The sequence below is a fragment of the Podarcis vaucheri genome (assembly GCF_965113315.1).
Source record: "Podarcis vaucheri genome assembly, chromosome: 4".
Taxonomy (NCBI): Eukaryota; Metazoa; Chordata; class Lepidosauria; order Squamata; family Lacertidae; genus Podarcis; species Podarcis vaucheri.
In genome coordinates this window covers 82,322,949-82,350,610 of record NC_138762.1, presented here as the reverse complement: position 1 = coordinate 82,350,610, position 27,662 = coordinate 82,322,949, and the positions used below count along the sequence as shown (strand labels likewise).

At 41.5% G+C, this 27,662-nt stretch overlaps 1 long non-coding RNA gene across 5 annotated transcripts in view; it reads right to left on the bottom strand.

Annotated features, from left to right (window-relative positions):
* LOC309530196 overlaps nucleotides 1-27,647 on the bottom strand; it is a 318,904-nt gene extending 291,257 nt beyond the window's left edge. For 4 of the 5 annotated variants that reach the window (XR_014218653.1, XR_014218654.1, XR_014218655.1 and 1 more), the window contains exons 1-2: nucleotides 27,032-27,519; nucleotides 25,038-25,271 (exon numbers count right to left, since the gene is read on the bottom strand). This is a non-coding gene — a long non-coding RNA (uncharacterized lncRNA). Of the gene's footprint in view, nucleotides 1-25,037; nucleotides 25,272-27,031 lie in introns of all 5 variants that reach the window. The other variant, XR_014218652.1, reaches the window with a different exon arrangement.
* Nucleotides 27,648-27,662: the final 15 nt, after the last annotated feature.

The following is a 27,662-nucleotide window of genomic DNA, read 5'->3' as shown; positions in this document are numbered from 1 at the left end:
TAGCAAGTCCCTTCTTATGCCCATATCATGCTATCTTGTTTCTGTGGGAAGTATAAACAGCTGGTTGCAGTTCCTAACTTGTGGTGCCCTTTTTATGGCATGAAGTGGACTGTACAATGCAAGCAGCAACAAAGAATGCAATATTTTCTGAGAGTGGAGAATGAAAATCTGTCCAAATAAGTGGAAAACTACAGGTCCCTTAGAATGAACTGTTGTCGAGAAAAAGAATGTTAATAAAAAAAGCTATTGGGGGTGAACCCAGAATGTAAGGAACCATCAAATACAAGCAGCCAGTGAATGTACACATAATAGAGGTGAAGATCGCAGAGGACAGGTGAGTCCATCCTCTCCGAAGCACATAGACCTGAACAAATAAAGTTACAGGCAATTTTCTAGAATGCCAGCGATAAAGCAACAAATGGGTAAACAGTCTATGTTGGCCAGGCAGGAGGGAAGGGGGGAAAGAGCCCAATGTCACCTGAAAAGAATGGAGGAAGAAGCTGATGTACTGCATACAACTATGCAGTTCAACTAAGCTACTTCAAAGGCTACATGTTGTGTTGTCAATGATGTTTCTGTCTAGTTCAAGGATAAAATACAGTGTCATGAAATCAAATTATCTAATAAACTAAAATTACAGATGGATTTCTCTGTCTTGTTTGAAAGATATGCAAGGACTGAAATTATAGTTTGCATGCTGGATAAATTGCTAACAATCACTTTGCATTTATTCAATATTTGAATGTGCCTAGATAATTCATTCTTAATCCTAAAATGATGCGCACATGGGGGTGTTGTTGTTGTTGTGTAATATATCAATGGCATCACTGTGTATATCACAGCACCACAAATTCAAACATTACTCACTGAAATCTGATTGGCCTGTTGAGGAACAGCATTTGTTTTTGTTGTATATCACCTCGGTCCTAAAGACTTCAGCATATGATTACTAACACTCTTAAGGAGGAAGAAGAAGAAGAAGAAGAAGAAGAAGAAGAAGAAGAAGAAGAAGAAGAAGAAGAGGAGGAGGAGGAGGAGGAGGAGGAGGAGGAAGAAGAAGAAGAAGAAGAAGGGAAACATGGCTTGGATAGGGTTGTGCCCTTGGTACAACGAGCAACTATTTCCCAGAGGGCACTTTGACTGTCACTATTTTCCATGGCAATTCACTCACATACCAGTAAAATCAGGTAGTGATTGTGAGTTCTTGTGCAACACACACATTTCCACAAATAGTAGACTTGTTGCTATATGAAAAGCAATGGGAAAATGCACCAGAAAGTGGGGTAATACTTGCAATGTCATCTAACCTCCCCACAAACAAGTAATAAATAGTGAATGATCATTAAATAGCCAATGTCATCTAATCAGCCTGCAAAAAAAATTAGGACGAAGGCTTAAGAAACGGGTCATCTGGAAGCACCCAGAGTGAAATCAGTGCTGCTTAGACTCATGTGTAAACTAATCCTGGGATTAATTATAGGCATCTTTGATACATTTCGGAGTTTGAGATTGCTAAAGTTGGTTCTGGGGCTGGTAGGCAGCAGGGGCTGAAGAAGTAGCAGGAGGCTGAACCTTCCTCTGCATAGACACCCACACACTCAGTGTTGCCATATATTGAGGAGCGAAAAAGAGGTCACCATTTGTGGACTTCTGCTTTTAACTATGGATCGCAATGACGACTCTCATTTTAAATACCCATGAAAAAGAGGACATGTCTTGGAAAAAGAGAACATATGGCAACCCTACCATCCACCCACCCACACAGGTTTCCATGCAGGAAACACACACTTCAACCCTTGATCTCGTGTGTGTAGGATTGGGAGAGTTTGGGAAGGATGATTTGAAGTGGAAAAATGGCAGGCAGGGAAATAAAGAAACCCTCTTCAGCTGCTCTCTAATCTATCTGGAAGCAGTTTTTCCAGTTGCAAAGAGCCTATTCTTGTTACATTACACATTATCTGCATAAAGCATTTAATTTTGCCCTCCTATCTACCACTGAAGGCTAGTTAACATTGTTATGAGAAAACAAACTCTCTGTTCAGGTACTTTTCTCCTTCTGGTATGTTTTGACCTTGTCCTTGAGATGGTTGCTTCTGTGACACCTCTCCACTGAAGGCCAAGATTTTTGCTCCCTCTCCACATAAAGCTGTTCTTGCTTTGTATAAATCTCTGGTTTCCACATCCTTCAAATACACCTTGAGGCAGACCTCTTTCCTTCACACACAAATGTTCTTTACACTATTCTCTTTTACTGCTTCCTTATAGTTATTTAAAATGCTAAAATATTTGAATCAGTTTTCAATTACTTTCGAAACCGGTCACTTTACTCTCCAGACTTTATTCCTAATTTGCAAAAATGCAGCCTGCTTCTTTTTGCATATGGAGCACCACCATCTAATCCTACTTTATCAGCCAAGCAGGCACACACCAGAATTTGGCAATTTCCCTGGCACCAACTGCATTATATCTGGTATTGATTTCTAGTTGGGAACAGATATTCTGAACATCATCATATGAATGGGGAATTCATAGGAATTCCATCACAGTTATATGCGCTTAAGTTCTATGGAAAACAATGGGACGTAAATGCAGACAACTGTCTCGTGAATTGTGGCTTCAGTCTATAAACAATTTCTCCTGAACCCTCCCTTCTTAGTTCGACCTATCTTGATGTTATGTAATCCTGTAGCTCATGTACTTGTTTATATACTTAATTATTTATCTGCATGCCTTTCTTGTTCTCTTGCATAAAGAAATTAACCTCTCTAGTGATCCTGTGTCATAGATAAGTTGGACTGTTAGTGTAAAGTGAACCTTATTGTTCTAGACTACATTCCTTTGCATTAAATATTCATCATACTTGCAGCACATTTGCATACGGCTTTAAAACTCAGCAAATATTTTGAATACTTAGCTAGTACTAGAATCACCACTTACATCCACAGAGAGTGCACATTATGTAAGTGCAAGCCTACATATATACTGATATACACTCACACCAACACACACCCAAACACCATACACACACTGTGCATTTAATATCTTTATATTGTTAGGGCATGTAAGATAATAAACAGATCTATTCAAACCACAGAGATGCCTCAATTGAAAGATCTGAAAAAGGGCTCAGTGACCTTGCTTAATTAGCCATGTAATGAAACAGAACTGAGAGAGCTATTCCCACAAACCACTGCACAGCTTCACATCACCCCCTGCTTGTCAAAAATGACATGAATAGGAAGTCAGCAGACATGATTCAGAAGCCAACCCCCTTATTCTTACGGGCTTTTTGAATATAAGCTGATGTTAATTTCATGTCTGTGCCAGGAATAAGTGCTTTAGGCTGAGGCATGCTGCTGCTGACTGCTGGATCGGTGCAACGTTAGGAGCCAGGAGTACAATCCAGCTCCCTTCAAATCAAAGAGATCTCCTTTTCCTTCAGTGGGATATGAAGGCATAATGCAAAGCTGCACACAAGCACAGCAGACCTAAGATGGATTCTGAAGAGCTGCCTGAGCTGTAGTTACACGAAAGCAGTAGAAGCCCTTATTGACATATGACCTCATATGAAAAGGTGAAAAGACTGATGTGGTAGTCCTGATCCCTGGCAAAGTTTCATAAGATGCCATAAATAGTGCTGACTGCATCAGGCCCCTCTGTCGCTTCCCCTAGCTCTGCCCATCAGGTGTTCCTGGGTGGTATTGCTTCAGGGGTAATTAGGAAGGGAATGGTCACTTGAGCAGTAATACTGCGGAACCAAAGTGCTGATGTGGAGTAGGAAGTCAGCTGCAAGTGGGAGCTGTACCCAGAAAGCATAAAGTAAAGGTAAAGGTAAAGGTACCCCTGCCCGTACGGGCCAGTCTTGACAGACTCTGGGGTTTGTGCGCCCATCTCACATCTATTGGCCGGGGGCCAGCGCTGTCCGCAGACACTTCCGGGTCACGTGGCCAGCGTGACAAAGCTGCATCTGGCGAGCCAGCGCAGCACACGGAACGCCGTTTACCTTCCCGCTGGTAAGCGGTACCTATTTATCTACTTGCACCCGGGGGTGCTTTCGAACTGCTAGGTTGGCAGGCGCTGGGACCGAACGACGGGAGCGCACCCCGCCGCGGGGATTCGAACTGCCGACCTTTCGATCGGCAAGCCCTAGGCGCTGAGGCTTTAACCCACAGCGCCACCCGCGTCCCTTCCAGTAAAAAAAATAATGCTGAAACTGTTTCAAAATAAAATGTGCCTCAGAAATTGAATAGTTATATCAGGGGTCAGCAAAATTTTTCAGCAGAGGGCTGGTCCACTGTCCCTCAGACCTTTAGGGGCCCCAGACTATTTTTTTTTGGGGGGGACGAATTCCTATGCCCCACAAATAACCCAGAAATGCATTTTAAATAAAAGCACACATTCTACTCATGTAAAAACACCAGGCAGCCCCCACAAATAACCCAGAGATGCATTTAAAATAAAAGGACACATTCTGCTCATGTAAAAACACCAGATTTAGAAGGCGACTGGGCCGGATCTGGCCCCCGGGCCTTAGTTTGCCTACCTATGAGCTATATAATATATAGATTGAAGGAAAAATCACCTAGCAAAGACAGCGAGGCAACTTTACATCAGAAAAAAAGGAAGCATGTATGATTAGGGTTTGGGGTTTTTTTTAAACTATTTGTATGTCTGTGAGGAAGCAGGATTGTTTTATTAACCAAACTGTTGTAAGAAGACTAACAGCCTAACAGTAGATGCTTTGACAGCGCAAATGCAAAATGAATTCCCATTATACGGCTCAGCAATATAATTCCAAAGAACAGATAATGCTATTTAACTCATTGGGGTTTCCAGAGAGCAGAGCAACACATACTGATTTGCAGGATCAGAACCATACATTAATGGTCTCTGTAATGGATATTGTGTCCCATGAAAACTCAAGAGAATGATGATTTCATAGTACCCTAATTTTCTGAAATACTTCTTTCCCTGGCTGCAAATCACAAAGGCAAAAAAAAAAAAAAAAAGGGAGACCAAAACCCAAAGTTTGGAAATGTCAGACAGTTAATCTATCTCATCTTTTCTCCAGTTCTCTCTTCCAGATTTTCCCCCCTTGCTAAGGATGGAGGACGACGCCCTCCTCTGGCTAAGTATCCACTTTTCATCAATCATCAAGCAAGGTATAGACCTCCCTTTGAACGCTGAGGCGGGGAGCTAGAGGCAATTACTTGTGATTGATAGCACTAAATATGAAACCGCATGTACCTCATCCATGAAGCATGGAATCAGAGGCATATTGTTAGTGGGGGGAGATGAATGAAACTTGAGATAACCTTGGCAAATTAGGCATATGTTAGCATTAAGCTTTGTCAGTAAGCAGGCTATAAATTACAGACATGTTGTAACGCCATAAACTCTTCTAATGAATTGAACGACAGTGGTAATTTAATGTGGAATGTATCAGTTTAGCCCTTTTTGGAATTTCATTGGATTTCTGCATTGTGCAACAAGCCAGATTTTATTTGAATGGGGCAAGTTGGGAGTTCCCTCTATATGAAGGTGGACAGTATTATCATCATACACACAAACGACTGACTTTGCATCACATGGATGCTTTTAACAAACAGTAGGCAACTTAACTCCAGAATTAATTCTCTGTTGAGTAAATTAAAAAGAATGGAATCAGAGAAGGAAGTTCTTCTTCTGCTTTCTGCCATTATTCACCCCCTTGTATGATCAAGCTAAATATATTTAAGTAATAAGACACAGCATGCAGTGCATTTCTGGACTATTACTGAACACCTCAGGTGACGTTATGAGGCAGAAGGCTAGAGGCTGGAAGACTTTAATCACAAGAGAAGTGCAGTAATCCCTTCGAAATGCATGGCCTGTGGTGTCTTATTGCTATTATGAAATGGAATTTATAAATAAAAATAAGAGGGAAAAGTCAGGCCTCTGCATTTACTGTCTGTTATTGACAGAATTATGACTCCAGTGACAGCTAAGCCAGGTTTCAGAAGCCATTTTTCAATTTATTCTATATTTCAGTCAGACTTCCATTAGGAAGAGAACTGACAAATGTATGTTCTGGGGAGGGGAGGGGAGTTAAAACCTAAATAGTTATATTAAATGTAATCTATCATTACGGAAAATGTATTGATATGGTAAAAATATTTTTTAAAAAATTATTCATACCTAAGTAATTCTAACAAAAACAGTAATTGCTCTAATTATTATTCTAAAGGTATAGTTATTGGTTCTAATGTTACACAACTAACCTTTTTTAAAAAAAATCCATTTAAATTTTTATTCCTTGTAATGCACATACATGTTTCTCATTCTGTCATTCAGGGGCATTCCTAGGTGCTTAAAGAACTCAGGATATTGGTGCATGACACAAACTTGTATATGCTAATTTATATTCTGAGAAACTAAGGTGATGGATGGTAGAGAGGGGTGACTCATAAGCATTTTGTTTTGCAATGCACCCTGCCACTCCACAAGAGATAATCAAAAGTTTTTTGTTTTTGTTGTTTTTTTAAATTCCACAATATTCAAAAGGAGCAGGGGCAGAAAACCTGGTGCTCACTGCAAAATCTTGCACCTTCTGAGGCATCTTTAACTAAGCCGCTGCTTATCATATACCGGTATCTTGTTTGTCCTTTTATGGTTGCAGATGTTATTGGCCATATATAAAATTTAACACTTCCAGGGCTTTCTCTACTCAATGCATAGCACTGAAGTGGCCTTTATTAGGACTCCAATGGTTTAAGTTAAGTAAGAATACTTCTAAAAAATCAGGGCCAGTGAAATGCCCTGCCCAGTAAGAGGTCAAGAGCTAGGTGTGAGATGTATATAGCACACCATTCAACACAACTAATCTCCTGTTGTGTGTACATGTTCTAAAAGTAGTCATAAATTCACAACAGCCCTATTTGGAAAAGGTAGCATGTCATTAAACTAGCACAAACTCTTTGCATGAGGGATGAGGTACCTGAGGGAAGAACTTCAGAAACAGTCCTGTCTTCCTGGTCTGCACACTGCTATCTGATCTGCTCCCAGATGAGATCTGGAGTTGGGGTTTACTGGAGCCAAGGCAAGCAGAACCACCCTCAACATTAATGCTAGAGGGGAGCATCTCCACCAAGCCCTGCCCTGTGGGGATTTCAGCTGCCTGAGAGAACAGTTGTGGGGCAACTGAAGCAGATATGTCTTCCTGGCTAGGACATTATCTGATCTGTTCCCAATTATGGTCATGCACTTCCAGGGAAGGTTCAGTTGAGGGACTCTGTTTCTTTTCATCATGCATTTAAAGCACTGGCGTTTGCCCTTCACATAGCTACAATTCCCAACATCAACAAACTATGTGATTTGAATGTATGGTGTGGGCGTGGACTTAGGTCTGAAGCAAAGCAAACCTCTCTTGAGGATGTAAACAAATTTATTGAAACACGATTGTAAGCTGCCTTTTTCTATGCAAACTGCTATGAGAACTTCTTTGTTGAAAAGTGCTATCCTGTATAAATATTTTAAATAAATACATAAGCAGCTTCTTGAATCCTGACCTGTTTAAATCATACATATATTTGTTCTGAAGCCATCTTAGAATTGTTATAGCATTTGTGATGGCACACCAAGAAGCTGATGAAGACGGTGTGTCAGCCTGTTGCAAAAGCAGGACAACAACCACTTCACTGTAGACCATCGGGCATGGATAGAACATAACACATCTTGGACATTTCATGTCAACTACTGTATTATATAATTATAATCCTCTGTATGTGGACAAGATTTATGTGGACATGGTTGAACTGCGGTATTCTTTCAGAGGCAAGTCTAGTTTATATATATATTATGTAAATAATATATTATATAAAAAAATTATTACTATTTATTAAATTTGTTAACCTATGTCGGTAGTGTATGTTTTGGCATGTGGTTTTTTGTTTTTTAGATTTTGCAACTTATGTGTCCAGATTTTCACTTTTTTTCACAACATAAAACACAAAATACATAATAAAAACAAGGACAACACAATAATCCTCCCTCCCCCAACACATTTTAAAAGGGCATTGGATGTCAATCAGCCTGGTTAAAGAGGAATGCTTTGGTGTGGCGCCTAAAGGTGTACAATGAAGGCAGCAGCTGAACCTCCCTGGGGAAAGCATTCCAAAAAATGGGAGGCCACTCCAGAAAAGGCTCATTCTCGTGTTGCCACCTTCTGGACCTCTCCGACTTTTAACTCAAGAATGCATTTGGCAACCCATTCCTTAATTTCTAACAGCCATATAATTATGATAGTAGTAGTGCTGCTGTTACAACTTACCTTCAATCAGGGCCTGGTCTAAGAGAATGTTGCTTAAGCAATAGTTTGGGAGCCAACTGTGGGCTTTAGTAGTGCTGTGGTCAGGTTGAAACTTGTATCTTTTCCCTCAAGTTCTCACTCTGACAGAGCTAGGGAGCTTCCTTCTGCCCCTGGGATGTGCAGTATGTGTTACTCACAAATAATGTAGTGTTTCAAAGCTCACGTGGCCTGATGCTTCAACGATAGGGTGGTTTAAGCAAAATATCAAAATAGAATATATGCTTAAAAGCAAACTATTTTTCAAGGATGTGTTTTCAGGTAGTCTGAACTATCACAACGAACTGAGCAACATCCTCCTGAGAGGGCAGCCCCACTCCTGCCTTCTCTGGGGATACTTAAATAGAGCACATGCTCCCACACCTTTTTGGGGGGGATGAGGAGTCGTGAGTTGAATGCACACTTGGCGCAATCAAGCAAAAGTTAGCTGCAAGCATAACCCATTAAAATAATAGAATGGGACTGCCACCCAGTGCCAAACACAGGCATCATCAGTTATCCTGTCTAAGCACAAGACGCCCGGTTATGTGAAATAAAGCCACTAGGTGCTACCCATGGAAGGCACACATGTGTCTCCCATTCTGAGTTATTCGGCGTCAGGGATTGATAGGTAAGGAGCTAAAAGTCTTCATTGCGTAATAGAGGGATCTTCTCCTTCATAAACAACTTTGTTGATGCCGGGCGAGATAGAATATATCCCATGCTAGTTCAGATATAGGGGCGTGGGTGGCGCTGTGGGTTAAACCACTGAGCCTAGGACTTGCTGATCAGGTCAGCGGTTTGAATCCCCGTGACGGGGTGAGCTCCCGTTGCTCAGTCTCTGTTCCTGCCAACCTAGCAGTTCGAAAGCACGTCAAAGTGCAAATAGATAAATAGGTACTGCTCCGGCGTTTCCGTGCGCTGCTCTGGTTTGCCAGAAGTGGCTTAGTCATGCTGGCCACATGACCCGGAAGCTGTACGCCGGCTCCTTCGGCCAATAAAGCGAGATGAGCGCCGCAACCCCAGAGTCGGCCACGACAGGACCTAATGGCCAGGGGTCCCTTTACCCTTTACCTTAATTCAGATGTAAGACCCTTTTTCCCCAGTGGGTGGGTCTCACTTGCATGAATGTACAGTATGCTTAGGATTGTTGACTTTAGTAGTGACCTACTTTGGCACTATTGATTTCAACAAGACTAATGTGTGATGTGTCACATTCCACTCAGTGCATTTGGCAACCCTTGCCACACCAGTTTCCACATGGATGTGAAGATTCTATTGGGCTGCTGTAGAAATCTATCACATCATGTCTTAGGAGACTAAATGTTTTCAGTGTGTCCTCTCTTCTGTGCACTGCATATTCTCTAACTGGAAATGGTTGGAGGTATTCTGTAATAACCACAGCTTTCTATAATAGAAGCTCATTATTCCTAACTTACACAACTAATTTGTGTAAATGACAAAGAAAAAAAATAGAATGACATGTGCATTCTGAAAGCTTTGCATAAAAATATGACCTTTGAATAAAATTAGTTCCTATTTCCGAAAAGATTATTGTGACCTCTTCCTCTCCATTTTCTTAATGGCTTCTTCATGACAAAGGCAAAATTGAATGAGCATCACAGGCTTCTGTAAGATTTGGAATTCTATTTTCTTAGTGAAAATCAATAAGAAATCAAAACTAAAAGCCTAAGCTTCTCTCTCTCTCTCTCTCTCTCTCTCTCTCTCTCTCTCTCAATAACCCATCTTCAATTCAACTTTTAAATTTAACCTTGGGCGTATATGATGGCATTATAACTAAGTAGGTTAATAAATGTACCCTGCCTTACATATTCAAATGAGACAAAGCTGTTTTGATCAGAAATGGAAAGAAACAAGATATATTAAAATTGACCTAAAGAAGCTATAGCTAATCAATTCTAATACTGGAGTTACCCAGAAAGAAAGAAAGAAAGAAAGAAAGAAAGGAAGAAAGAAAGAAAGAAAGAAAGAAAGAAAGAAAGAAAGAAAGAAAGAAAGAAAGAAAGAAATAGCAATCAAATGAAATTAATATGAATACATGGCACATGATTACCTACATGATTTATAGCTAAAATATTATACACAAAACCTACAGACACTTAAAATTGTTATCTCTAATTTTGATTCACCTTTACCAATCCTTGACTTATAAAAATTCAGGGCGAACCACTAGACAGAATTCAGAAAGAAGGATCGAACCATGACTTGTGATGCTGATTTACAAGCAAACTGTGGTTTTTGCAAACCAGGTTTCTGGGTTTGGACAAAACAGTACACTATAGTTTTGCTACAAGCCAGGTGTGAAAGCTTCTGATCTTCTCATGTATGGAGGAAGGGGAAAGGAGAAGAGTGAGTGCCTGCTCATTCCCATAGCACACCTGTTTTGACATTTCATATGAATGCAACCATAGTTTCCCTTCCATCTATCTCAAATCACACTGCAGTCCCAGGCATCCTGGCTTCACTATGACAGTGTACTGTGAGGGAGCAATGGACATGCTCACCCCCTCCCAACAGGTGGGTGGAGTTTGCGACCCCGCACGGGGTCTACCTGGCCGGGTGCCACCCACCTGGTAACAGGGTGTCTTTAGCCCGCCCCTGCCTGGCAGGCCTATGGGCTCACTCTTCTTCCTTCTCTTCCAGGATCACCCACCAGACCTCCCTAAAAAATTAAATTCTCCTTTCTTCTCTCTTTTTTCTTCTTTTGCAGCTTAACCTTTCGCGTTCTAGGTCAGTGGGCGCTGATATGGTCGTAAGATGGTTGCTGTATTCAGAACTGGGATGGAATTTCCCCTGCATTGGCAGGTTTTGGCTTCTCCGTAGCAATTCGTCACAACTTTGGCGGTTTTGGGGCCTTGTTAGGTATCCTTTAGTCTATCTTCGAGTTTGGGGGGGAGCATCTCATGCACCCCCATGCGGCAGCCTTTGAAGGGCCCATTAAAGGGTGTTTGTGGGAGTCACTGGCCCTAGAGCGGCAACACATAGGTCAAACTCCCAACTTAGGTACAGTGCGTGGGCACGCTGTGTAAGTTCACACTTTACAGTTCCCTCACATGGCACCTGTTTGCCCTGCACATCCTCAGCCCCCGGTGGGTTGAGAGGGATACCTTCCAAGGCCAGTGCCAAGTTTCCTACATCTGAAATTCAATAAAGTTGTGGCCTAATTTGAACCCATACCTTGGTGTCTAGTCTCTTGTGGGGGGAGGCTCCAAGGACAAGGTTTATCACTGTCCCCAGACTGCTGTGCAATGTGCGAATGCACCAAGATGTTAGTACACATGTATGTTGCACAGATCCTATTTTTCCATGTGTTTTTTTGTGGACACACACTATCTATCTCACTGTTTCCTGTCCACACTAGTGAATGTTGCTTGATTAGATGTAATCTCACTATTTGTTGTCCCCTCCTCACAGCTACCACTTCCCTTCCCTGTGGAAGTTCCAGAAACCTGAGGTCTATTGTGGTCTGCATGCACACAAGTGTTTTTACCTGTGTACATGTGGATTACAACAACAACCAACTTTCACTAAAACCCAAGTTTCAAGCATGTTTCATACTTGAGTATATAATATTTTTGAACAACGAGTTTATTTCTATTCACAAAACAGCATCTTTAAAATTGTCCTTTCCTCTTTTCCTTTCCTGCCACCTGTACCTGCAAGGGCCAATTTCACTATGACTTTTAATTCAGCTGTTTTGTGCAAGAGCAGGTTTGCACAAAACAACTAAAAAAAAAATACCAAAAAAGAGCCTTCAGCAACAACCAGTCGAAATAGGTATTTCCCTTTGGGCTTACAGAAAGAAAATGGCTAGGTTGTGCTCAGGATATGAGCGAACAGGAGTATAAAGTCTGGGGATAAGATTACACTCAACATGTTTATGAAAATTAAACCCACACAATGCACTTCCACACTTGAGTAATAAGAAATTTAATGTAAAGATCCCCCCCCCCTTTATTGCATTATCCGCTGATCAGGAAAATCCAAATTAAATGGCGAGGGATGATTGCAGGCTGCCAGTTGGATGAGGGCTATGTCATGTGGATGATGACAGGAAAAAACATGTGATAGTGGGATGTATTGAATCCACCTTAACTGTCAGATGTACACATAGTAAGACTTCAGTTGTAATCCCTGAACTCCAATAAGGACTGCAACTCAAACCCCTATATGCATATGATTTCCTGTATTTCAAAGTTCAGTGGCTCATGCTAGCGCAAACCTATGGATATAACTAGATTTACTAGTGACAGGAGCCAGGTCCTGCTGATTCACTTTGAGGAAAAAGAGAGAAAAGATTAAAGTATAGTACAGTCGCACCTCGGAAGTCGAACGCCTTGCGAGTCAAACGTTTTGGCTCCCAAACGGCGCAACCCCGGAAGTGATTGTTCCAGCTTGTGAACGTTCTTTGGAACCCAAACATCTGTTGCAGCTTCCGATTGGCTGCAGGAGCTTCCCGCAGCCAATCAGAAGCAGTGCCATTTTGGAACGGATTCTGTTCGACTTCCGAGGCATGACTGTATGGGGATTGGGGAGTCAACACATTTTTCTACTCATACTTTTTCTCTGCAGAATTGCTTTATATCACCATCGTTGTTGTAATTATGCTTTATGTGCCTCTGCTGTTGGCAAGGGTGTGATTCTATCACAAGCTTTTCAAGCACTTAAACCTTTGCCCCTAAAGGAGAAACTTGCTTTTAAAAACACAACTTCTCAGCCAATAAAAAGTTGTGGACATTTTAAAGAAGAAAGAACATTGCCTTTGTTTTCTTTTTTTTCTAAAAAAAAACCAACACAGCTACAGGGAAGATATATACATGGTGACTAGTAAGACAATGCTTAATTAATGAAATTAGGGACTACAGCCTCTTGAAACAGCATATAAGGAATTAAGAATAGCTTTGAACACATTAAATATTATCACATAGTTACAGGTAATTTTGAGTCAAGAGAGGTCTAGGAAATAAGGTTAATAAGAGGTAAATACAGAATATGCTATAGTTTCTTCCAGTTTTCCCTTTCAAGGCATTCTTAATAGATATGGCGACAAAGCGCTGCTGGAAAATTGATTATAATGTCATAGAAAGGCAATCTATGTGTTTGTTCTGTACTGACATTTTAAAACATAAATTACTTAACTTTATATGTGCTTTATTTTTGTTCTTCGCTTCTGTACATAACACTCTGTGTAAGAAATTATGCTTGTAAAATAAATTGTATCTTCATATTTGCATTCTTCTTGACACACTATTAGCTGGTTTTGTATAAATCCTTTGCAGGTTGGTTTTGTTTTTTGTTTGTTTTTTTGTCTTAAGTGTACATGTGTTCTCTAAAAACCTTAGCTCGAAATCTTTTAAGGTATCAGGTATGACTTATTAAGCTATTAAAATGATTGCATTCCCCTGAAATTTGTCATATGTGGTGGGGGAGGGAAAGCGACATTAACTCTGCGTGCACTGTGGTCCCAATTTGAAACACACACAAACCACACCTGCTGCGGGATCAAAGACAATAGGAACAGTCCTCACATTGTGGGTGGCCCATTCACAGAATTCCTGTTAAGACCCCTTTTCCCTGCTGCAGTCCAATTGGCTTGGAACTGTACGAGCTACTTAATTCTTAAAAACCATCTATATGAGGGCAAACTATGTGACAGACATGTTCAGTTTTGGTCCTCAGCTACCATGAGTAATAACTGTTGATAGATCTGCCTTCCATTCATTGGTGTGATCCATATATATATATATATATATATATATATATATATATATATATGCAGGTTTTGGTGTCTTCGGGTGTCTTCCCGTGTAAGAGTCGGGGTGTCTGTGCGACGTTTCGACGAGGTCTCACTCGTCATCTTCAGGCTGGTGCTTTCGGCTTCTTGTTACTGGAACAGAGCAGAGTCTGGTGTTTGAGTTCCTATAAATACTGTTGAGGGGTGTGGAGTATAGCCTCCAACGTTCTGGGCAGAGAGGAAGTTCCTAGATTAGTGTGCCTTTTCTTCTTTTGTTCCTTAATTACTTGAGGGATATCTTGGGTGATTTCATGAGTGATATTCTGAATATCACTGGGTGGGTCATTAAGTGTAGATTAGTTGCTAAAGCTTTCGTGTCTTGACCTCTTGAGCTTGTGAAGAGTTTTTCTGAGAAGATGGCTGTGCTGCATTTAGTTGTGCTCTGGCTTGGCTTCGTGTATAGGGGCGAGCTATGGTTTTGTGCCTTGTGCCAGCCAGATCTGTGTAGGGATTGCAGGGGGGTGCAGCATCCGGAGGTGCCACTATAGTTTGGTTACTGGATGGAGTCTGTAATATGTCTGTGGAGAGGGTCTGGGTTTGGGTCTGGTGTGGTTGATTGGTGACGGCGTTCTGTGTGCCTCTGGTTCTGGTGTCGGTTTTTGTGGGGAGGGCTAATTTCCAGATGTCTGGTAGGCGGGACGTGTCGTCACGCTTGTTCATGTTGTGAGGGTGTTTCTCTATCTCGATGGCTTCCATGATTATTCTCTTGTGGTGATGTTCCATGTTAAAGAGCAATTTGGAATCTGCAAAATTAATTTCGTGTCCTGTTTCTTTCATGTGTTGGAAAAGAGAGGAAGTTTTTTCTTCTTTTTTGACGGCATTCTTGTGTTCTGCGATACGTGCATTTATTCGTCTGTTTGTTTGTCCAATGTACGTGGCTGGGCAGACTTTGCAGGGTATTTCATAGACCCCTTGGTTTTCCAGCTGGATTTTGTCTTTTGGGTTTCTGAGGATATTGGCTATTTTTTGGTTGGTGCAGAAGGCTGTTTTGATATTGTGTTTATGTAGGATTTTGCTGATTTTGTCTGTAGTGCCCTTGATATAAGGAAGGAGGGCCATGCCATTGTTTTCTTCTGTGTCTTGGTTTTTGGGGGGTGTTTCTTTTTGGATTAGCTTCGTAACCCTGTTTTTCTGGTATCCATTGGCGATTAACACATTTGAGAGATTCTGTAACTCAGTTGTCAAGTGGTCTTTGTCAGCCAGGCGTTTGGTTCTGGAGATGAGAGTCTTGGCTACGGAGTTTATTTGTGCAGGGTGGTGGTGTGATTGTGCATGTAAGTAGCGGTTGGTGTGTGTTTTTTTCCGGTAGATAGTGTGTCCTAGGGAGCCATCAGGTTTTTTGTAGATTAGGACGTCAAGAAAGGGGAGTTGGTTGTTGTCTTCTATTTCCATAGTGAATTGTATTTTGGGGTGTAGGCTGTTGAGATGTGTGAGGAAGCTATCTAGTTTTTCTTTCCCGTGTGGCCAAATTACAAAGGTGTCGTCAACATATCTGAGCCAAAGTTTGGGTTTGTGTTCTGACTTGTCAGAAACCAAACTATAGTGGCACCTCCGGATGCTGCACCCCCCTGCAATCCCTACACAGATCTGGCTGGCACAAGGCACAAAACCATAGCTCGCCCCTATACACGAAGCCAAGCCAGAGCACAACTAAATGCAGCACAGCCATCTTCTCAGAAAAACTCTTCACAAGCTCAAGAGGTCAAGACACGAAAGCTTTAGCAACTAATCTACACTTAATGACCCACCCAGTGATATTCAGAATATCACTCATGAAATCACCCAAGATATCCCTCAAGTAATTAAGGAACAAAAGAAGAAAAGGCACACTAATCTAGGAACTTCCTCTCTGCCCAGAACGTTGGAGGCTATACTCCACACCCCTCAACAGTATTTATAGGAACTCAAACACCAGACTCTGCTCTGTTCCAGTAACAAGAAGCCGAAAGCACCAGCCTGAAGATGACGAGTGAGACCTCGTCGAAACGTCGCCCAGACACCCCGACTCTTACACGGGAAGACACCCGAAGACACCAAAACCTGCATATATATATATATATATATATATATATATATATATATATATATATATATATGCTTTCGTAGATTTTCACGGGTATAGGAATGCAGGTTTTGGTGTCTTCGGGTGTCTTCCCGTGTAAGAGTCGGGGTGTCTGTGCGACGTTTCACAGACACCCCGACTCTTACACGGGAAGACACCCGAAGACACCAAAACCTGCATTCCTGTACCCGTGAAAATCTACGAAAGCATATATATATATATATATATATATATATATATATATATATATATCACAACAGCTCTGTGGGAAATTGGAAGTCAAACATAACAATGCACAAGTGCTTGTTAGTGCATGAAGGGGTTAAGACCAGAGAAGTCTGCTTCTAGACACAGCTAGGTCACGCCCCTTCTCTCTGAAGGAGGAAATGAAGCTGCTTCTTTTCCTTTCTCTCACTCCCAGCCAAGTATCCGCCAGACGTGTCTTAACTTGCTCCAAAGTTTAAACCTCATGCTTGAAACTATAATATGCATTTTTGCACTCAAGAATATTCTACTCGTGTTCCCCTTGCTGCTGCATGGAATTACACATGAACCAGACCTTTGGATTTAGTAAGTTAAGCTTTTTTCTGGATTTAGTCAGTAAAATTTTTAAACTTACTTAATAGTATGTGGCCATTGCTAAAGGGTTAAAGAGATGGGGCAAGAGCTTTAAGGTAGACTAAAAAAGATATGTAAAAAGGTTTAACAACCTATATTCCACAGCATGCTGCTGGTTAACTCAGAGTGTTTTTAACCCTACTGGAGAGTATGCAAAGCCCTGCATTTTGAATCTAGGCACCCATCTGATTCTTTTTGTTACTCACATGTGGGTCAGATCTATTTTCCACCTCCACAAGCTTTTGGCAGTAAGTACCACAAGTTAATTTCACAGTGGGTCAAAATGACTTGGTTAGTTGTGCTCAGTTCTCATTGCGATAAGCAGGTCTTAAACTGTGACTACTTTTCTAAATTGATTTCTAACTACCAGCAGAACCCTCTGAATATTTGCTCAGAAGTAAGTTCCACTGTGCTCAACGGTGCTTACTCTGCCAAACATGCATTTAGGACTGCAGTTCTGGTCTCAATCAACCCCTATGCGCTGTCTGAATCAGCAATGTATGTAGCATTTTGTTTGTTATTAAATTTGTTCTTCCTTTTGTCTTTGCAAATACGAGCAGTCTGGAAGATGGAGGGGGAAGGGGAACAATTCAAAGCAGGGCAACATATAGAACAGCAGGCAGCAAATATTGGGTCAAAGAGAGAGGTGATTTTTGAGAGGGAAAAGGATTCCAAGGGAGATTGGTTTAGGGCCAAAATCTCAGCCCTGCCTTGAACTAAGTTTGGACAAATTATACACAGAGAGAGACAGAGATAGGAAGTTTACTACCTGATTGCCTTTTTTATATACCGTATATAAAAAGGGGGGCGTGAATTGTGCTGCTGTGCTAGAGACAAGTGCAATCTTTTAAAATAAAATATAGGAACAGAAAGCCCACATTACTTCAACAGGCAAAGCATTGAGCTACGTATTTATTTAAGCTGCAACCTGGAATATACTTACTATGGAGTAAGCTCCACTGACCATGGTGGGAATTAATGCCTAGATGATTCTGCTGTTAATGTTCATCAAAGTACTGTTAGCATAAAGTGGGATGTGATGGTTAGGATTGCCACATATCATGCCTGTGCCTCTAAATGTTCAGAACAAACACACTGGTTGTTTGTATCTTTGTTTGACTCTGATACATATAACAACTTGCAGTTACTTGTATATTTTGCGAGATGTGTTGTATGATATATATATATATATTGTTTTGAAGTGGCTTATTCTCATATTTTGAATGACATTATACCGATTATATATTTACTAAGTTATTAGCCAGCGTGTTGCGTTTGTATTTTTTTTTAATGTTCTGAAGCAGTGAGAAAGGATGCAGCTCCTGTGACTTTTGCCTTTAGTGTCACCCCCCCCCCAAGTGAGCTTTGCATTGTGATGAACAGTTCAGAGGCACATTTAGGGAGTGGGGAGGGAGCCTACAATGTCCAACCTCAAGAGGAAGAAAGGTTTTCCTCTCTTTTTTGTCCATTCCACTCTTACTTTTTGCATACGATTTTACATGAGGGGCTTGAGAAGTTGGATTTAGTGAAACTGGGTCACTTGCAGGTACTGAAAACAGAGCTTCAACTATTAAACAAATTGCAAACAAATCCTGAGCAAGATAATCACCACTGGTGGATTCAAACAAGCGGCCCACGAAGCCTCTGTTTGAGCCAGGTAGGAGCTGAATAGCTTCAGCTCAGTAGGAAGGAATGTCAAGTGCTCAGACCCAGGCAAATACAGCCCTAAAGAACTTAGCTCCCAAACATTCCCATCAAACATCCCGTCTCTTGAGAGCCTAATTATATAGTGTGCAATGTACATGTGCAATGTACATATATTTAATCTATATGTCTCCCATCTCACTCTTTTCTCCTCTAAAGACCTATGATTTGTAGTCTGCATCCATTTCGGAATGAAGTTAATCTTAGGCTACACGGCTATGTATAAAACAAGTGACATCTTCAAATGGTGAGAAAAATGAGCCAAAAGACTCTGAGTCATTAAGTACACATTAACTACGTGTTGTCACATTAACTATAGGGTGTAGGACCAATTTTCTCTTCTTTGTCATGATCTAACACTCTCCCCTTTTTGTGTGTGTACATGCTGCACATACCACACCATTCATGCTCCCTGTTCTCCAGTTTTACCCCTTGCCCCCGATTCTTGATTATTTCTATCTGACATCACATTGAGTGGTCATCGGGAGAAATGTTAATGTTTACAATTGAATTAAAAAGGCACCAAAATTATTTCTCTTGTCAAAGTGAATTCTGTAGTCTCAAAAATAACTTGTGATCTATCTTAGGTCATTTAAAATATTTGCTTACTGCCTAGTAGTCAGCTGGATTTTTATCGTTTGCAACCAATGTCCATTATAATCTAAATCGCCAAAGAAAAGAAAATCTCCAATCCAAGAGTAATTTGAAACATATAGAAGTTCAGAATTGCAAATGATCAAAACTTAAAAGTTAGTCAAACAAGTAATGACTTTCCTGAAATCATTTGAATTAAATGTTTTGGATTTTTAAAAAGTAGCCTGGAAATTTCTTGCTGCCAGTTCACATCAGCCAGCAACCATCAAATTTTGAAATTATTTGGTTGACCTTCTGGAAATTTATGAAATGAACAGAAGAATCTATCCTGAGGAGAGCTGTATAAAGGACAAGGCAGGATATGGTACACAATGCCTTTGATCTGACCTGATCCTCATACGCAAAGATAGTAATTTATTGGCCGAGTTCGAAATGAATAAATACAGGTCTAACTGGGGTAAGGCAGAGTTCATACCTGAGTTTCAACAGTCCTTTTTTCTTACAATTTTATTTTATTAAACTGAGGATTTGGTAAAGTGTGGAGTCTGGTTGAGAGAAAGGGCCATAATCCAATCCAAAATCACAGGCACTTTACTCTGGATTAATTAGTATTGGCCAATGAATCCCTAAGCCTTTTCCATGTACCATCTAAGGATACATTTATACAAGTACACCACTTCAACAAATCACAGCATGACATGTAATTTGCCGGTGTGTGTGTATGTGTGCCATACATCCAGAGTTGTTTCTCTCTACCCTTCTTGCATATATAGTAAACTATAAGTTAAACTGTAGAGGCTATTCCTTGAAGAATCAAATTGCATACAATAGAACATTATGGAGTCTTATACTCCGAATAAAATTGAATTATAGTATTTATCATGCTCTTTTCATATAAATATTACTGTAATCTGAAAAAAATAAATATATTGATTATAAAGGGTTCTTTACCAAAGTTAAATAAAGATGCTAAGAACTGTTTTACAATGACAGAAAACTAAAATTAAACCTCTCTTTTTTTTCCTATTTGGAGTGAAAAATTTAAAAAGAGAACAAATATTTTTTTTAATAGACTAAAATAGTTGTTCTACTGTCTACAAAAGAACAGTGGGAATTTACAGCCCTAAGCTAAAGGGAATAGGAAAGCAAAAGGAGAAAGCACACCTTTATTGTTATTTCTTCTGATACGGAGATCAATATGTGAATGGAGGTGCAAAATTTTTAAAAAGCCGCTTTAGAGGGAGGCAATTTGGACTGGAGAAGTCATGGTGGATTAATAATCATTTCTCTGCCTCCCATTTCCCTGTTCTGGGCAATCCCAAAACCTCTGCTCACAAGTTTAAAAATCTGTACCTGTGCGTTAAACACTCTGCACATTTCCCTCCCGCCTGCCTGCTTTGAATTCCTTCCTTGTGACAGCTTTGCTGTTTAAAAACCACAGGGGCTTTGTTAAACATGTTAGCAATGAGGTTTGCCCCTTTAACCCATGTTTTCCACTGTTCTGCATGCAAAATCTCCAAGACCACTCCAACTAAACCAGCACCTTGGCGCTTGGGAAACTGTTCAATCAAAGTTCTTAAGGCAGATTTTTTTCTGTTCTGCCCTGTGCCCCAAACGCATCATTGCGCCTAGAGGCAACTCTCCCCTCAGTATAAGTACAGATTTGACAAAGAACTTTTTACGTCTGGCTCTGCCTAAACTCAAACCCCCCTGGTTTATTATCCCTAGTACTTCAAGACTACTACAAAAGTGCCTGGCTTAAAACTGTCCACCAAAATCTCCACTCTTGGGGCCTATCCCTACAACACCTACTCACTATGGGCCTTACCAAAGCATACAGTCTTAATTTGCCAACGTCTAAAAGCTATCAAGCATCAGAACAACCGGGCCACTATAAGGAAATTCTGCCCGTGGTATGATCAGTTTCCATCTGGCTTCATACCTGCACAAACTAGCTATCCCAAAATACAGATGTGCTTTCACACTCGCAAGACTGAATGTCTTGTGATCTGCAGTACTTCAGGGCCGATTCCAAAAGATCCCGCATGAGAAACGCCTTTGCCCCTGTGGAGACGGTAGCACCGAAACAGTGGGTCATGTCCTCCTCTCTTGTACTCTCTACAAAGACCTGAGAAACGAGGTCATCACCCCACTCACAGTGACCATCCCAGGACGCACAACCACTGCCACAGTGTCCTTTCTCCTGTCAGACCAAACGGAGCAGATAACAGCAAAGGCTGCTAGGTTCTGAGCAGGGGCAATCAGAATAAAGGCCACTATCTGACTGTTGATTCAGGACCCTAAACTGTGCTTTTATACTAAATTTCCTTTTTACTGTGTATATTGTAATGTTTTATCATTGCTATGGCCATCAGCTGATGCGAATAAAGTTATATCTATCTCTATCTGTGCAGCCCAGCTTTGCCACACAGAAGCTAACTTATGGGATGCTGGACCTGGTGAGAGCTGGAGTCCCAACAAAAGCTGGAAGGATGTGGGTTCCCCATCCCTAAAAGGGTTTGATCCAAGGACCATAACATTGTGATGGATGACGTCCTTGCCTTAGTGCTTACAGCCCTGTCGTTAAAACAGGTATTAACAGTATAGTACGGGTGGCGCTGTGGGCTAAAGCCTCAGCGCCTAGGGCTTGCCGATCGAAAGGTCGGCGGTTCGAATCCCCGCGGCGGGGTGCGCTCCCGCTGCTCGGTCCCAGCGCCTGCCCACCTAGCAGTTCGAAAGCACCCCCGGGTGCAAGTAGATAAATAGGTACCGCTTACCAGCGGGAAGGTAAACGGCGTTCCGTGTGCTGCGCTGGCTCGCCAGAGCAGCGTTGTCACGCTGGCCACGTGACCCGGAAGTGTCTTCGGACAGCGCTGGCCCCCGGCCAATAGATGTGAGATGGGCGCACAAACCCCAGAGTCTGTCAAGACTGGCCCGTTCGGGCAGGGGTACCTTTACCTTTACCTTTACATTTGTTTTTCCTTTTCCTCTTGCTAAAAGAGAGAGAGAGAGAGATAAAATTAATTCATAATTGAAAAAATATTTAACTCTTGACCTAGCTCTTTTTTCTTCTTTTGCAGCTTAACCTTTCGCGTTCTAGGTTAGCGGGAGCTGCTATGGTCGTAAGATGGTTGCTGTATTCAGAACTGGGAAGGAATTTCCCCTGCATTGGCAGGTTTTGCCTTCTCCGTAGCAATTCGTCAAAACTTTGGCGGGTTTTAGGTCTTGTTAGGTATCCTTTAGTCTATCTTCGAGTTTGGGGAGGAGCATCTCATGCACCCCCATGCGGCAGCATTTGCAGGCCCATTAAAGGGTGTTTGTGGGAGTCACTGGCCCTAGAGCGGTGACAAGTAGGTCAAACTCCCAACTTAGGTGGTTTAGGTTTCAGAAAGAAAGAAAGAAAAAGAAAGAAAGAAAGAAAGAAAGTTAGTTAAAGGAAGAATTAAACAGGGACTATAGAGAGCTAAAAGCCGACAACAATGTATCACAAACAGCTCAGTAAATAATAGTGCAATTTTCATAGCTAATAGAATGTTTTAACACCTGAATACATTCACATGCCTGATTAAACATTTAACAACATAAACCCATAAAAGAAGATTATAAGTTGCAACATCTCTTTTTCAAGTAGCAACATATTAACCACTGTTGTATACTTCTTCAATTAGATTCCTTTATTTCTGTTGGGGAAAACATATTATTCAACATCGGTTGTTTTTTTTTAAAAACAAATGATTATTTTAAATGTGTAGTCCATCCCAAAACTTGTCAAGTATATGTTCAAACCGTAGCTCAAATCTACTTAAATTGTAGTTTTTCTTTTAGCTGTCCTACAAGTTAGCTTTTGCATTCTGACCTCCACGACTCCCTTTTAGAATCACAGAATCACAGAGCTGAAACTTATATTTATTTTCTTTAAAAAAAAAATCACCCTACCTTGTTTCCCAAGGAAATTCAAGGTGACTAACAGATAAGTAATAACACCACATAAAATAGCATTCCAAACTAGACCCAACACATCAAAATTGAAATTAACAAATTCAGCATTAATTAAAATAAACTCAACCTAAGCCACTATCTTCATCCGGCCAACCAAAAGCAAGCAGAACTGCATCTGGTTAACAACATTCTAGTTGCAGTTGCTGATATTTAGCTACAAGGTTATTTATTCCCATAGACCAGGGAATATCTTGCCCTCCAGAGGTTGTTGATTGCTAATCCCATCATCCCTGATTACCAGCCATGCTAGATAGGGCTGGTGGCAACTGGAGCCCAATGAAATTTGGAGAGTCATACATTCCATCAAGAGACTGGATAACAACACTGAAGCACATTGCAAAATCACTATACACTGCATGGTATTCAACTAACATTTTGCAAGGATTAGTGCTACCACAAGGGGATTTTCCTCCCTCCTCACCCCATGTGCACTCCACACTGTCCCCATCTGCTTGTGGGGGCTAGATGAACACCGAGAACAGATTTAGCAGGGGAGAATGTTCTGTCACACAACGTGAAATCCTTGCACTGACAGAACTTTAACCTTAGTGTTTACATTGAATACAGTCCACTGTCCTCTCTAAGCACTCCACCCCAATAGTAACATAGCAACATGAGGCTACTTTTCAAGGCTGATGTAACCCACACATTCTCAACCACCATACTGCAAATACACAATCTGGATATACTAACGGTGTACATTTGTATTAGCAGGGCGATTTGTTTACAGTGTAAAAAGAAACGTTGAAAATTGCAAAAAATTTTGCACGAAATTAAACCTTAGAAAAAGGATGAGCTTCTCTCTTCACTGCTACCTTTTCCTTTTTGAGTGGACATACTACTCCCCAGTCACAGCTACACTAAAATACTGGGATTTTCTGTTATTTTCTTCTGGGCAACAATCACTTCTCTATAGCCAGGAAAATGGGGGGAAAGCATCGCTTAAAAATGAAGCAGAAAGTCCCTTCAAAATGAAGCAGGCAATCTTTCTCTATTATCTAAATCTAGAAAGAATTCTAGAACGACACATATGCCAAGATAAATCCCAAACTGGCTTCAAAATGAATGTGGAAATTCCTTCTCCAGTGGCTGGAGAAGTAACTTTCTGAGTCATTCTGAAGCTATTTTGGGGTCTTCCTTTCGCAATTGTATGAAGTTGCTCTCTACCACTTGCCAATCACAGCTCTTGACTTCATTAGCTAACACTGAAAAGTGAGAATATAAGGCATGCACCATCTGTCATTCAAAAACATGGCATGTGCCCCTCCCCCTTTTTCACTGCAAGTCCTGTCTCCTTTTAAGATGCCCTCCGAAAGTGCTGTTATGGAATGATGCCCTTTGACATGATTTTAGGAGAGGGTCATGATCGCTTTTCACAATCATCACATTGTCTGTGACTGTATACAAGGGGTTACAAGTCACCGTATGGTGTGGCTGCTAAACCCCATTTTCACTGAATGGCCCAGTGAAGCATAGTTCTAGGGCTGGGTTGTACATGACTGTGTCATCCCAACATCAGGTGTATAGAATGAACCTTCTGTGTGCTTTCTAACCCCCAGTGTTGGTGTGTCAGACCTGATGAACATGTGTTTTGTTTTGGGGTATCATAAAAGCTCTCTACACGACTAGCTCATTGTTCCTGTTCCTATTGAATTTTTAAAATAATTTATATTAATTTCATATTTTTTTAAAAAAATAATTATTTATACAGGCAATTCCCTGTTTGCGATGGGGTTGCGTTCTGGGGCACTGAGTGCATAAGTGGTCATGCATCAGCCCTTTCCTGTTTCTATTCCTGTTCTGCTTCCACCCTTCCCCATTCCGCCCACTTCCAGGGCCAGAACCAGCATGTCGGCAATCGCGCATCAATCGGAAGTGCACAAAATGGTCATTGCAGTTTAATAAAAATAGCAACTCCTTACCATCTATCTGATCCTTCCAAAACCGCTTTAAGTTGTAGTCTCCATGATGTATACAGTAGCTTATTCTGCACTGCTGTCTGAGGAACTCAGATCACTAGGGGCAGGGCTGTTTGCTGGCATATCATTCTTGTACGTATAAAGACATGGATACAGTTAGTTTAGGATTCTTGGAAGTGGCCAGGAGTGATCCCATTTGCAGCCATGAGTCTTAAGTGCATCAGGCAGCCACTTGATCTGAGAAATGCAATGCATAAACGCCAGAATAAATTTCGCATAGAGGTGCACTCTTCTTCATCCCTAGTAAAGTCACTGTGAATTTCTGACACTACAGGAACTAGGAGAGAAGTTTGCAGAACAGTGACTGTACAGAGGTCTCCTGCACAGGAGTACTGTATCTGTAAACTGCAATGCAGTAAACTGCAGAGGCTTGGCGTCAGTACAGGATTCCATAGGTGGAGGAGCATGAGAGGAGTTCGCTGGAGCCTGCTGTCATATACCCCAGCTCAGAGGGTAAGCTAGTAGGTTGGTGCTCACCAGGGACATGTTGAGCAAAATGGGCCTCCCACACTTATTGGTCAAGGCCATGGACATTGAGATGTCATTTCTCACATTCTTCCTGGCTGAGAAATGGGCAGCCACTTCAAAATGACCCGACTGGGGAATTTTAAACACTTATATTTCTGAATACAAGCGCATTAGAGATAGTCAACGCATGCATTCTTTCAAATCTATCTGGCACTAATTTAAGAAGATAAATATGTTTTTAGTTTAATAGAGAAACTGAAAGCTTGTTATAATCACTCAAACATTAAGGTGCATTTATTATTATTACTTTCCATCATATATATATATTTCTTTGCTGCATCTAATTTAGAATCGCCAGATGTCTGGCCCTAATTTTAAAAAGATTTATCCGTATTGCACAAACAATACTGCAGCTCCACATAGGTTCCTTCTTTCAAACGACTGTGTGCAATTATATCACATATCCATTATGGTCTGTTACTCTGAAATCCTGAAAGCACTACACTTCCATCCATCAACGCTTTACCTTGTTGTATTGCTTGTGAACACCAATACAATAACCCTACTTAAGTTCTATTGATTCCAGCGAAAGATATTTAAGCTTATTTCTCCCACTGGAATAATGGTACTTGGAAATGCTTATATTGCCCTCACACAAGACTTCCACCTAGCCCAAATCCAGCTCTCCCCGACAAGTCCTCCAACGATTTGTACACAGATGGATTATGATTTCAAATGCTCAGTCGCTAGTTCCTCCCGCTATCCCACCCTAGGTAGAAAGAAGAGCAGAGACTCTTGTCTTTGCTGCTATCTATTGTTTGGGGTTGGGGAACATCTGGTGCCCAGCCATTGATAGGTTAAAATCTTAGATTTCTCCACTGATTCCTGTGGGTTGTTCTCCCAGGGGAGAGAGGAAAGATCAATTCAAACCAGAAATTAAAAGGACAGTCCTCTCTCTATTTATCTCTCTGCGTCATTTATCACTGCTGTCCGGTGGAAGGCAATAGAAGGCACTTTGTTTGGCACTAGGGTCTAGTCTACATACGCATTTATATCTTACCTAGACTACAAGAAGCTCAGGGTGATGTGCATGGTTCTCAAACCTCTTCATTTCCCCCCTCCCCATTTTATCCGAGGTTGAGAAGCAAATCAGAATGAGAAACCATGATGGCTCCAAAGGTCACCCAGTTAACTGTACGGCCGAGTGAGAAAATGAACCTGGTCCCACTATCCTGACATTCTAACCACCAACCCCACAAGGGCAGCAGAATGGGGTGTGACGTGGGAATGAGGCGCTGAGCTTCTGAAGCGCTAGAATAAACTGCAGCACTTTAAAGGGTCCTTGTGTGTTATTTTTCAATATTTCCTTGGGTGGTCTACACTCTCTGGCCTGATAACGTTACAGGGCAGAAGAACATCAGAAAATGTTCTCCCCCACCTGCAGAATGAAGTGGTATAAAGCTACCTACCGCCTCATTCTGCTGGGTCTGTGGACCAGGCCTAGGAATTGTACTCATGGGCTGCCTTTCTCTTATTTAATAGCAAGGCCTCCCTGGAAGCTGCTGCTTGAGCCTTCCTGGAAGAAGTCTCTCAGAAAACACAAGCAATTCCATCCTTTCAGGAGTTTCATGCCAAGCAGGAGAAAGTTCAGTTCTGGGATGGGGGAAAAGCTTCCAGGCAGAATGTGCAGCTTCTGGCGAGCTGGAGCCACCACACCTCTTTAACTGTAGAAACCGCTGTACCCCCATCTTTCCGGGCGGCCTCTGCCCACCAGTTCAACCCCTTTCCATCCAAAACGGGAGGCTCTCTCTGAGGTCAAGTGTCCACTCCCACTCATGCTGGGCTAAGCCAAGGCCCTGCGCCCCCCCCCCCGTCTGCTGCTGTTCCTCAATTTCCTAACACACATAGGCTTAAAGAAGCCTCTCTTCGGAAGGCAGAAAGAAAACAAACCTTTCCATATTCCTGTTAAGATTACAGGGCGCTTCTTGTGGGTGCGAGGAATAAGGGCTCGCTCTGAGGTGAACAGCAAGCACCTCAAGCGACGGTGTGGCGCGCGCGCTTGTCAATATGGAAAATATCGAATGGGGCCGGATTTTTTCC